Below are 13,590 nucleotides of genomic sequence, written 5' to 3'. Positions count from 1 at the left end.
TCTGCCTGCATGTATGCCTGCACTCCAGAAGAGGACCCAGATCTCATTATAGGTGGTTGGGAGCCACCATGTGGTTTGCTGGGAATTGAACTCAGGACCTCTGGAAGAGCAGACAGTGATCTTAACCACTAAGCCATCTCTTCAGTTCCAGCATATGTTATTCTTGCAGGGGGCCCAAGTTTAATTCCCAGCACCCCCACATCAGGCAGCTCACAACTGCCTGAAACTCTAGCTTCAGCAGATCTGACATATCTCTTACCTCCTCAGGCCCATGCACAGAGATGCACGTGTGCATGCAAATAAATAGATAATAAATAATAAAATATATTTAAGAATATAAGTTGCAACTTTTTTGTTTGTTTTTTCAAGATAAGATATCTCTGTGTATCTTTGGAGCCTGTCCTGGAACTCGCTTTGAGGACCATGCTGGCCTCAAACTCAGAGATCTGCCTGCCTCTACCTCCAGAGTGCTGGGAGTAAAGGCATGTGCTACCATCGCCCAGCCCAAGTTACAACCTTTTAAAGAAAAATCTAAGCTCAGTATGGTGTTGTACCCTTGTAATCCCTAAATTTGAGATCTGGAGGCAGGAGAGTCACAAGTTCAGCTCTGTCTGCTACAGAACAGGTGCTCCTGGGTTGCACAGATAAAACAAAACAAATCCATAAAACTTTGGACATGGGGTGTAGCTCACTTGTAGACCGCAATAAGTTTGACCCCAATATCAAAAGAGGAAAAATTCTTATGAAGTATGAGTAATGCTATGCACACATGTACATACGCAACAAAAGAGAATTGTGTGTATGTGCGTGTGTGAATTAGAGAACAATGAAAGCTGAAGCAGGAACTCTAAAAGCTGGGTGTGCTGTTGTGTGCTTGTAATCTCAGCGCTCGGGTTGGGAGCAGGAGGATCAGGTTAACCCTGGCTTCATAACCAAGTTCAAGACTAACATGGGCTACGGGAGGGCCCGGGGAAGAGGAGGAAAGAAAAAGAAAAGAAACGTTATCTAAGTGCCTCACATCTGCGTATAGCTAATGAAAGCAGCACTGTTTGTTTTGCCTCGCCAAACAGGAATTAACCTGTGGCCTTGAAGATCTCTGTCACTTTTAAAAAGTGGTGTCTATAGAAAATGCCTCTCCTGTTGTTCACACCTCTGGGCCACACTCACTGAAACTTACAAATTGTGCTTACTCAGTGGGTGAAGGAAGGAAATGGGATGGATGGATGCCTAACTCCCCCACTGCATCCTTGAGACCAGGTGTGTTAAATCTTGTCACCGTGGTTGTGATTATAACTGGGGCCACTGTAATGAGGAGTGGAGAGAACGGCTCAGCTTACACTGACATTTCTCTTGAGAGCTGTTTTGCCCCCAGGAACAGCTGAAGTGAAAATGCTACTCTGTTGATGAAGTTTTCCTTTCTGTCCTGCTAATCCCCATCTCTCCAGCTAAAGGTAGCCAAAAGATAGTGCTGGGTTTCATTTGCTGCTTGTGGGTGTCGGGCCCAGGATCTCTGTGGTTACAGCAACTGGCCAGGGAGGTAGGGAGATGGATTGGGAATAAGAGGGAAACCATCTCTGCCTCTAATTGATGAGGTAATTTTTAGTTCATTCAAAAGTAGCCAGAGTGTTTAGTGGCAGTCAAAACAAAATCTGCACTCACTCTCTTACTGAAGAGAAAAGCTCTCTTTTTTTGATTTAGCTTTAGACCCCTATGTGCTTAATATATAGCATGACAGTTAAGAAGCCAGAAGTTGCCGGGCTGTGGTGGCGCACGCCTTTAATCCCAGCACTCGGGAGGCGGGAGCAGGCGGATCTCTGTGAGTTCGAGGCCAGCCTGGTCTACAAGAGCTAGTTCCGGGACCGGCACCAAAGCTACAAAGAAACGCTGTCTCGAAAAACCAAAAAAAAAAAAAAAAAAAAAAAAGACTCCAGAAGTTACCTTCTTTAAACTCCTATCTATCTCACGCTGACTGAAAAGCAAATTTACTAGGAATAACCAGGAGAGGAGGCATGGCATGTTCTGACCTGTAACGTGTTGCTTTCAGAGTTAAGAACAGGCCTCTCAACACAGAAAAGTGAGCTAAGCAGCATAATGAAGACGGTGCAGCATAACTACCTCCTCTTCCCAGGCTTGATCTCTGCCCAGTGACTCACTTATCCTATGTATTAGAAATGTTTAGATATACATATTCATAAGTTTGGTCCTGAGACAATAACTAAGGAGTAGAAATTGAAGGGCGTCCTGTGAAGCTGGCACTCCTTCACATAGCAGCCATCCAGCCAGTACAGAGAACTGCTCCCTGAGAGAGGGAGGAGAGCAGGCTGGTTCTTATGAGGCATGTAGGCTTAGAGGACCATCATGGGCAGAGGGTTTCTGTTTCCTTGGCTTTCACTGTAGGGACAGATTGAAGAGTTATTTGACGAGGCATGGGATACTGTAGGGACCTTAGAAAAGAAGTCTTTATGGCCAACACTAGAAGGTGGAATCTAGTGCTTGTGTTTTAGATTCACCTGGTGCTAGTCTGTCTAGGCCCAAGTAGAGACTGTGGTGTGACTTAACACTGATAAAAACAGATTCGAGTTAAAAAATAAAGAGACAGATCAAATGGAAAGTTTCTTGTTGGCAGAAATTTCTGTCCTCAAGCCACTCCCAAGAAACCACTCAGACACTCAATATTAATTATAAATGCTTGACCAATAGCTCAGGCTTGTTACTAGTTAACTCTTTTTTTTTGGTTTTTTTTTGAGACAGGGTTTCTCTGTAGCTTTGGAGCCTGTCCTGGAAGATCAGGTTGGCCTTGAACTCAGAGATCTGCTGCCTCTGCCTCCCAAGTGCTGGGATTAAAGGTAGTATACCATCGTGCCTAGCTAAACATTGCTTTTAATATGTGGGAACAAACATTTGAAAATTGTGCTCCTGGTCTGATTGGCTCCTTAAATTCAGAAAATTAAGTCAGGCTTGAAACAAAGCAGAATAAGACAAATGGCTCAATATACACAGTCATCATTCTTGTCTCAGTGACTTTTCTATTGCTATAACAAAACACTATCATCAAGACAATTTATAAAATAAAACATTTAATTTGGGGCTCACCATTCCAGAGGGTTTCCATCATGGTGGGGAGCATGGTAGCAAACATTGTGCTGAAGCAGTAGCTGAGAGCTTACATCCGATCCAAAAGCACAAGGCAGAGAGAGTTAACTGGGAATGACATGGGCTTTTAATGCCTCAAAGCCCACTCCTAGTGAGACACCTCCTCCAAGGCCACACCTCAACAGTTCTCTCAATGGGAGCCAAATACTCAAATATATGAGTCTATGGGCCATTCTCATTTGAACCAACACAACAACCTTCTGACAGCTTGCTCAGAGAAGCCATGAGTTAGATGTTGCCACGTTTTGAATCTCTAGGCAATCGTTTAGAAGTCACTTAAGCCAGTTGGTGGCGGCCCAGCACTCGGGAGGCAGAGGCAGGCAGATCTCTGTGAGTTTGAGGTCAGCCTGGTCTACAGAGTGAGTTCCCTGGAGGCTCCAAAGCTACAGAGAAAACCTGTCTTGAACCCCTCCCCCCCCAAAAAAAAGAAGTCACTTAAAATTCTGTCAGTGTGGGCAATTAGACCCATGACTGTTGTCCGTTTTTATTCATTACTAGTGCAATTATTTGCTTTAAGATAATGTTTTCAGGAGGTTAGAGTTATGGCTTAGGATATGACAAGCATGAAGACCAGAGTTTAAGACAGTCAGGACTACACAGAGAAACCCTGTCTCGAAAACAGTGTTTAGTCATCAATTGGTGCCTGTTTTTTCAAGGTCTCATCATCTGCCAGGCATGAGATGCGTGTGTGGGATTGCAGCTATGAAGTCATAGCCCCAGACCCTTGAGCTAAAGAGAGTAAAGTGAGGTCCCCTTCAGTCTTGAAGAGCATGTTTCAGGGGTACATTTGTCCAAGGATCTGAGCCAGGAGGCTGAGAGAACAGGAATAAAGGGTGTCAGGAGTGGAAAGGTGTCAGGTCAAGCACAGACACAACCCAAGCAAAGTTGGCAACTTGAGAAAGGCCAGGCAAGGACAAGCCAGGTGGGAACAGGCTTCTAGAAGGCTGCTGCTGCTGGCACAGAAAGAGTATGTGCTGCTCCTCACAGCTTGTATTCTATTCTCACACAATTTATTAAATCCATATAATTCATATATTATAAAATTTACTCTTAAAGAACTCATCACTTTCATCTATTTGTAAGGCATGCAGCCATCACTACCATTCATTTCCAGGACATTTTCATCATCACAAAAGAAAGCCCCTTGTCTCTGCTGGGTTGCTAAGACCAACCTTGAATTTCTGGTCCTCCTGCTTCCACTTTCCAAGTGCTAAGGGATTACAGGCATGTACTACCATGCCTGTTTTAGTTAATTAATTAATTAATTAGACAATCTTCCAAACTGAGCTATGTAAAAGTAAAAGGATGCTATTAGTAATTTGCCAGAATACCGAGGTAAAGCTGTGCTTTCCTGGGAAAATCAGAACTATGACTCCAAGATTCATCCAACTGCTTTCTAGCATCAGATCTTGTGTGACCATTGTTACCATATTAGTTCTCTTTGTTCTAGGTAGTGCCACTTAAAACAAAAACAAAAAACACCCTTACTGTCATCTCAGTGTTCAAGAGGAACATGTGCACTTTACTTTCAAGAGGTATGAAGGACAGGCATAACTATACTCAGAATTTTGTTTGGATTAAAATAATAAACACCTAGCATAAACTAACTGAAGCAAAGGGACTTTAAATTTTTCTTTTTTAAAAAATTTACTTTATGGGTGGGGATGTTTCACCTGCATGTATATCTGCATTCTGGTACCCACAGAGACCAGAAGGAGGGATCAGATCCCTTGGAATTGGATTAGCTGATTGTGATCCACCATGTAGATGCTGGGAACTGAACTTGGGTCCTCTGCAAGAGCAGCCATGTTCTTAACCACCAAGACACCTCTCCAGCCCTGCAAAGGGACCTTTTAGTCTATTGTGCTCATAAAAGGAGGGCAGAGCCATCACAACAAGGTGGGAAACACAGAGATGGCGCCAGGAATCAGACCCAGACTGATTCCTGACTGCACCTCATGTCTGCTCCTCTTACCTTTGCTCTTCCTAGTGAGGCAATGTCACTGCTCACAGGCCCAGTGGGACAGCTGTCCAGTACATGGTACTTACAGCACTAACACCAGAGTCCTGTTCTGACCTAAAGGCAAACATTACAGAGGAGAGACTTGATGTCCCAACTAAGATCGAATGGCTATCCCCCGTTTGCATGGGCTAAGTGGGCCGTGGGATATCTGATCTATATAAAATCAGGTTCAAGTTCAACCTCCTGTGAGAGGTTGGTGCTGAGGACATGAGTGGAGCCATAGATTCCTCAACAGTGACAAATCTGTATGGCATGGATGATGGATTTGAGAAGCAATGGTACAAAGGTTAGGCTTCAGCACTTCACTGCAACCGCTGAATTAGAAATTCTTAGCCTCTTCTAGTGCTAAAGTAGGTGGCAGTTTGAAACCCTAACACTGAAAATGTCTCCCTTCTCCTCCACATCCCCATTTACATGGATCCCCATGTGGAAGACCTGGCTTTGATGTCTGAATACTTCCGTTTCCATAGAAAGCCTTTTCCTCATCCTTCTCATTCTGATCCAAAAGGCCCAAGAAGACTCTCTTGAGAAGTGGAAGAAACCTTAGAGATAATTTATATACCACAAAGATGTCCATTGGCATAGTAACCTCTTGAGTTGCTCCTTTGAAATAATGTCAAAGTTTGGGAAGTACTGTAGCCAGTGGGGTCTGTCCTAGAGATTCAGTTCATGTTGGCCTAGTAAGGAGCCTGAGAAGTTCTGTAGCAAAGAGACTAACACTTTCTTAAATTCATTTACTAAGGACTCTTTGCCATCTTAAGTGGCCAAGTAATACTGTTCCATGGAACAACCTTTGGGAAGAAAATCAGACATCTCCTTTTGTGAATGAAGAAAGTAAGGCTTGTAGAGAGACTGTAGTTAATAGTTTTCCAAAGCTAATGCCAGGAAGCAGTGGCACTGGTTTCCTGTTGCCTCTGGCAATTGACCTTGGCCAAAAGCTAGTGAAAGTCTAGCATCTTCCTCTCTTCCTCGTGTCTAATTCAGTTGTCATCAGAAACAAGATTTATCATGTAGCCAGGGTTCCTTATGTGACATCATTAAGGTGAGTCAGTATGCAAAAGAAGAACCAGGCTTAGGGCTGAGGAGATGACTTAGTAGGTAAAAGTACCTGCTGCTCAGGTGAGAAGACCTACGTTAGAATCCTCAGACCCAAGCCAGACAGATGCTGGTGGCGCATGCCTTTAATCCCAGCACTTGGGAGGCAGAGGAAGGTGGATCTCTGTGAGTTCGAGTCTAGCCTGGTCTGCGAGAGCTAGTTCCAGAACAAGCCCCAAAGCTACAGAGAAACCCTGTCTCCAAAAAAAAAAAAAAAAAAAGAAAAGAAAAGAAAAGAAAAAAAGAGAAATATGCCCACAACATAAGAAGCTATACCTACTATTTTAGCAGGGCACAGGCAATACCTTAAGAGTATGCTGTAACAATCTGTTCTAATAAAAATACATTGGTCTAATCTAGAGAAAGGCTGATAGAATGGATTTTTTCAAACCTGATTCTGATATGTGCATACAAATGTTATGTAGAGGTCAGAAGATGACCTTGGTGAAGGTCCTTGCCTTCTACTTGTTTGGAATAGGGTCTCTGTTGGTTTTTTGCTGAGTAAGCAGGTTGATGACCCACGACCCTATCTGCCTGTGATCACTGAGATTCCAAACACTTATCTGTCATGCTTTTAAGTTGGGTCTGAGGATTCTTCCTCCCGCCCCCCCCCCCCCGCCGGGGTTTCTCTGTGTAGCCCTTACTGTCTTGGAATGCACTCTGTAGACCAGGCTAGTCATGGACTCAGAGATGGTGGTGTGCCACCACCACCTGACTACGGGCATATTTCTAAGATAATACAATGATCCAACCTCAATATAGAAAAGAAATAACAGGATAATAATTCATAATAAGACGTGCTTATTCAGTTGCTCTTGCATATAGAGTCACCATGATCTCAGCCCTTTCCTGCCTGGCTCGTACGGTGGAGGTGGCAGTCTCAGACACTAGGTCTCTTGTTTCCGTCAGATAGACAAAGGTACTGCAAAGATGGTCAATGTACCCAAAACCTAAAGGACTTTCTGTCAGAAATGTAGCAAGCAAGCATCAGCCTCACAAAGTGGCCCAGTATAAGGAGGGCAAGGATTCCCTGTACGCCCAAGGAAAGTGGCACTACGATCAGAAGCAGAGTGGTTACAGTGGGCAGACAAAAAAAAATTCCAAAAGACGGTTAAAACCACAGATCGTGCTCAGACTTGAGTGTGTGGAGCCCAGCTGCAGGTCCAAGAGGATGCTGGCCGTTAAGAGATGCAAGCATTTTGAACTGGGAGGAGACAAGAAGAGAAAGGGCCAAGTGATCCAGTTCTAAAACTTGTGTTTTCTGAGAGGAAAATGCTAAAGCAGTAGGAAAATTACCTGTTAGAATATAAAGTTATTGTTACTGATAACAAAAACAAAACAAAAAAAGAATCAGTGTGAATGGGTTGACTACAAATATAGACTGATCGAGAGGTACCATGAATGACAACATTACACAACCTGATTTTCTAAATTAGTAAACTGCCAGGCGGTGGTGGTGCACGCCTTTAATCCCAGCACTCAGGAGGCAGAGGCAGGCGGATCTCTGTGAGTTCGAGACCAGCCTGGTCTACAAGAGCTAGTTCCAGGACAGGCTCCAAAACCACAGAGAAACCCTGTCTTTTTTTTTTTCTTTTCTTTTTTTTTTCTTTTTTTTTGAGAAACCCTGTCTTGAAAAACCAAAAAAAAAAAAAAAAAAAAAAAAACAACTAAATTAGTTAACTGTTTTTGGTAGATTTCAAGCAAATCAAAATACTATCTCTCAATAGGCATAGTAGTTTCCTCCTCAAAAAACTGTGTATGAAAACTACCCAAAACACTTTGACTGAGGGCTTATTATGAAACAGAGCTGATGTCCGAGTGTTTTCGATGAATTAGACCATTCAGTCTTCGTAACCATCCTGTTTCGGTGTGGTTTCAGATGCCTGTGTAAAGATGTGACCAGGAAGATAGGTTAACTGTTCCCCGACTCAGAACACAATCTAAATCTTCCATATTCCTGTCATCTGAAGGACCCAGAAACTGAGTCACCTGGATATTTACTCCACAGATCATGACCAGATAAAGGCTGTTTGGGATCTGGGAAGCCATAGTATTCAAAAGGAATCCAGACCTGGCCCCCTCTTCACAGCACAGTCACTGTCTGCCCAGGAGCATGACAGAAGAGCAGTTGGAGAGTGTTTGAGTTGGCCTTGGGCCCAGGTGCCCTCCAGGACCTGCCAGCAAGTCTTCAGAACGCAGAGACAGGAAACAGGCTGGGTGCCTTTTGCTCTTCCTCATGGCCCACCATCTCTTGCCAAAAGCCCAGCCCTAGATTTTGCATCCAGCAACTTCTCATCACAGGAATCAGAAAAAATTAGGGAGCAGAGAGAAAACACAGGGGACTAAACCCCTTCTAGGTTGCCAGGCTGGGGAGAATCTTGGAACTTTTCTCCCTCCAACAGTAATCATGCTGCTCTGAAGGGCATTGGGCGGCAGGTCCACCCCTCCTCTGCTCCATGCTCTGAAAAGGAGTTCTGGCTGAGTGTACCTCTCTTGGGGTGATATGAGATGACCCCAGACTGATGGTAGGAAGACTGGGAAGATGGGACAAAGCTGGAAAGTGGTGGTGGGAGGCAACCCAGGGCTTGTGATCCGTGGTCTCTGAGTTCCCTGTCTGCACCTACATCTGTAGGCGTCTGGTGCCGATGTCCACAACTCTGCAAAGACAAAAGTGATGCCCTGGTAGTTGTTAGTGGGATAATAACTCCTGGTGTTTGTTGCTTCCCCACCCAATGAATCTCTGTAATTTCGAGGCCAGCCTGGTCTACAGAGTGAGTTCCAGGACAGCCAGGGCTATGCAGAGAAACCATGTCTCCAAATCAACAACAACAAAAAAGACCAGAGTTGAAGGTCATCTCCAACTACTTAGTTTGAGACCAGTCTGGGCTACAAGATACCATCTCAAAGCACGCCTTTAATCCCAGCACTCAGGAGGCAGAGGCAGGCGGATCTCTGTGAGTTCGAGACCAGCCTGGTCTACAAGAGCTAGTTCCAGGACAGTCTCCAAAACCACAGAGAAACCCTGTCTCAAAAAAACAAAAACAAACAAACAAACAAACAAAAAAAACAGGCCTAGTAAGATGACTCAGTAGGTAAAAGCATTTGCTACCAAGGCTGACAACCTGAGTTTGATCCACCAGAGCAATGTAGTAGAAAGAGAGAACCAGCTCCTCCTCATCTCTTGTTCTCTGACCTCAACACGTGCACTGTGGCATGTGGCCCACACACAAAATAAATAAGCAATTCTAAAAAAAATTAAAGATGGGGGCTGGTGAGATGGCTCAGTTAGAGCACTGGCTGCTCTTCCAGAGGACCTGAGTTCAATTCCCAGCAACCACATGATGGCTCACAACCATCTGTAATGCTTTCTGGTGCCCTCTTCTGGCATGCAGACAGAACACTATACATAATAAATAAGAATATCCCTATGTCCCAGTTCTCTCCCAAATGAATGACTCTTTAAAAAAACAATCTAAAGACAAGAAAACCATCAAACAGATGGATTCTGTAGGTTCTAGTCTAGCTCATTGGTCATTACCCCATGGTTTGTTTGCTCATGGCGGTGTGTTGCTAGTAAATGCCACATCCTCCAAGATTCTCTATTTAATATTGTTAATATTTATTAATGGCTTATTGTGTGCCTCCAAACTCTTTATATCCTAAGTCCTCATAGTAACTCTGTGAGATGAGTAGGCTCACAAACTGTATTTCCAGATGAGAAAGTTGCGGTCCAGCACATTTGTGTTTAGATGCTCAGGTCTCACAGCCAGTGAGAGGTAAGGCTGAGATGGCAGCCCAGCTGTTCTGAAAGAGTTAAGTAGCTGGGCAGTGGTGGCACATGCCTTTAATCCCAGCACTCGGGAGGCAGGGGCAAGTGGATCTTTGTGAGTTCGAGGCCAGCCTGTTTTACAAGAGCTAGTTCCAGGACAGGCTCCAAAACTAGAGAGAAACCCTGTCTTGAAAAACCAAAGTAAATTAATAATAATAATAATAATAGAGCACGCCTGAGTCTGTACCTGAGAGACAGGCAACTGTTTCTGTTTCAGATGTGCTGACATGAATGTGGGTTCCTTTCCTTCACCCCTGGGCTTTCTTCTGGTCTCTGGTTCCCCTTAGTTAACAGGGATGCATTGCTCATGATGAGGGTACTGGAGCCTTCCATCTTGTTGAGGTGGGTCTTTCTGTTTGTGTTGATTGGGCTTCATACTCTAGGCTAACTGGGGACAAGCTTCTGTCTTTGTGAGTGTGGGGTTATAAACGCATGCTCGCATATCCAGCCTTGATGTAGGCTCCAGGGATCAAGCTCAGGTTGTCCAGCTTATACAGCAAATGCCCTTATCCGCTAAGCCATCTCACTGGGCCCAGAAATGCAATATGAATGTATATGTCAAAAAGTATTCTTCTAGTTCCCTGTTTCTAGAAAAAGAAAACCTTTCTGTTCATCATTAGGGAAATTCCAAGAAATGCAGTAATAGCCTAAGTCACTTTCCCTTGTCATTGACACTTGGCCGCATCTTGGGCACCTACTTATGACATGTACTTTTGAAATCATGACAGATCCCTCACTAAGTCTCCTGTCATTTTTTTATGAGATCTTATACTGCCTCCTTCTCATTCTTATTAGATTATTGGGGGAGGGGGTTGCTGGGAGATGCTTGCCACACAAGCATGAGCATCTGAATTAATTTCCCATTACCCACGTAAGAGCCAGTGGCAGAGAGAAGCTGACACACACACACAGGCGTATGCACACCCTTTGTTGAGCTTCTTGTAGACGCATCATTGTTATTAGATTGTCAGTTTCCTACAAAATATGAAAAATTTAAAACGTTTCAAGTGGTGAGCCCAGGCTTTTTAACAGTTTTCATGGGGGCACAGAGGGGATCTAGAGAGAAGATGCTGCAGTTAAGAGCACTTGTTGTTCTTGCTGAGGACCTGAGTTCAGTTCCAGCACCCACATGGTAGGTGGACCACCATCAGTAACTCCAGTTCCAGTGCATCTAATGCCCTCTTCTGATTGCCACCAGCACCAGTCATGCATGCGATGCACAGACATCCTTGCAGGCAAAACACTCATACATATAAAATAAAAAACAGACCAGACAAATACAGATTTCTCAGAGGTTGGGGTCTTGACTTGCCAAGCATACACAAGGTGTGCCATCTAGCACCACTAGAATAATAGAGGTTTTCATGTGAGCAGTGAAGTTAGTGTGCAGTCATTGGCTCCAGTGGTGCTGTCCCTCAAGGGCGGTGTGGCCGCCTCTGATGAGGGCTTGTGTTACATTCTCCACTGTGTGTCACTCTGTATAAACTAGCGGGCGGTACAGACCCCAGCTCCACATGGGTATGTCTTCGCCTTTTATCCAACTCTACAGCCTTTTCTTCCCAAGTCATTCCAGCACTGAACTCCACTAAGCAGATGCTCTTAGGACTGCAACCAGCACCTTCTCAACCTAGAAAGGCCTGGCCGGTTCCAGGGACACCAAGGCTGTGTGACCAAGCTAAGATTGTGATGATTCAAGGCGTCCCAACATAAACTGGCACTTCCTACTCTGGACTGAGCCGTTAGTCCATCAGCTCCTCCTGTGCCCCACTAGCCAGATACCATCCAAATTAAGCACGTTAAGTAGTGCAGGAGAGGGACCAAGACCTCCCTACAGATCACATTTAAAGGCAAGGTTTATGAAGCCAGACTCGGCAGATACAGGTTTGAACTCTAAATTTCTAAACTTCCCTAAACCCCAACTCAGTTCTGCAAACTGGGATTGATGATTCTTGTATCACAAGATTCAAGATAAAACACGTGGGAACCACTGACTGACGTAGACGCACCAATGAATGGCTGCAGCGCTCTGTGTTCTGCCCAGTGGCTGTCTAGTCCCAAGCCGAATGCTTTCAGCGAATGAAGGAAACAGGACCTCCACACGTGGCAGGTGCCTGCGCAGTGATCCCGGGGCTGGAAACAATAAAGCTTGTCTCCAGATGTGGCAGCTGAGTGCCCTTTGAAGGGTGAGTTTGTCATGGCTCTCTCAGACGCTGCCAGCCTCTCCCACAGAAGCAGCTGCAGTCTGCCGTCTCTGCACAGGCTCTGGCCCCTCTCCCTGCCGCCTTTGTTCTATTTCGGTGCCTGTGAAGGTGCAGGAAAGATGCTGCCACCACTGCTCCCACCTCTGTGACAGCTGCTGCTCCTGTCCCTGCCTCAGTGGACTGCATGGCCTGTGACCCCGTCCTTGGGTGAAGTGCCTTAGCAAAAGCTGGCTTGGACGCACACATGAGACCTGGGGAAGTCATGCTGCCCTTTTGTTTAGGACCCCTGAGTCATCATCCCTCCCAGGGCTTTGGTCAGTGTTCCTGCACTGCCTCACCTGTCTGTATCGCTACAGCATTTTGTCACCTGACAAGCTAGTCCCCTCCTTGTTCTTCAGAGAAAATCATGCAGATACTCCTGTCCCCTTCCACCCGTCTGCAGTTCACACCTGGGATTCTTTCCCCATTCCACAGTGAAGCATAGTCCAGGAGGAGTCAGGGTGCCATTATCTAGCTCTAACCAAAATACTTTGAAAATACATGCTTTCTGAACAGCTCAATAACCTCCAGTTACTATAATGGCAGCCTAGGCTTTAGGGAGTCCAGGTTCTCTGTCCATCAGGCAAGACATCCCTTAGATGTCAGTAATCCTGCCTTCTTTGCTGGCTTCCCTGTATTCTCAATGCAGTGTTTCAAAGCCTGGCCTTGCTGTTTGAATCAGCCCTAATTTCTTTTTCCTAGACCTTCAGGTCTTATCAGTAAAATATCTGGGCCAGGCAGCTGCCTCCATTTGGCTTCCCATTATTACGGAGCGGCTGCCTGCCTCACAGGCTTGGGATCCAGTTGTATCTGCTTGCCCAGCAAAATTCCCCCAGTGCCCTCAGCTCCACACAGCAACACTGTCAGATGTTGCAGTTTGACACACGCCACTACCACCTGACCCACACCGACCCCATGGCTGCGCTAAAGCTTTGTTCCCAAGGTGCACAGCTTGCTGGAGCTGCTTTGTATTACAGTAATCCTGTGTTGTTTCTTACACACAAGTGGAGATTGAATGTATTCGACGGCATGTAAAGCTCCTTCCCTTCTAAACCTCCTTGTCCCTGTTTCTTTCTTTCTTTCTTTTTAAACATTTTAATGGTGATTTAGAGAGAAATTTTTCTTTGTGACTTAATATTGGCTACAGTCCTTCAAATTTCATATCTGCTTTTTGGTTTTGTTGTTATTTGGTTAGTTGGGTTTCTTGTTTGTTTGTTTGTTTGTTTTTGAGTCACAGTTTCTCTGTGTAA

The 13,590-nt window shown here is 44.9% G+C and overlaps 1 protein-coding gene across 1 annotated transcript in view; it reads left to right on the top strand.

Annotated features, from left to right (window-relative positions):
- Tango6 (transport and golgi organization 6 homolog) overlaps nucleotides 1-13,590 on the top strand; it is a 168,962-nt gene that overhangs the window by 147,594 nt on the left and 7,778 nt on the right. The gene's annotated exons all lie outside the window — the stretch shown is intronic.

Source organism: Microtus pennsylvanicus, chromosome 6 (assembly GCF_037038515.1).
Source record: "Microtus pennsylvanicus isolate mMicPen1 chromosome 6, mMicPen1.hap1, whole genome shotgun sequence".
Classification (NCBI taxonomy): domain Eukaryota; kingdom Metazoa; phylum Chordata; class Mammalia; order Rodentia; family Cricetidae; genus Microtus; species Microtus pennsylvanicus.
Note: the sequence above shows the minus strand (reverse complement) of the source record. Positions and strands in the feature narration are given on the sequence as shown.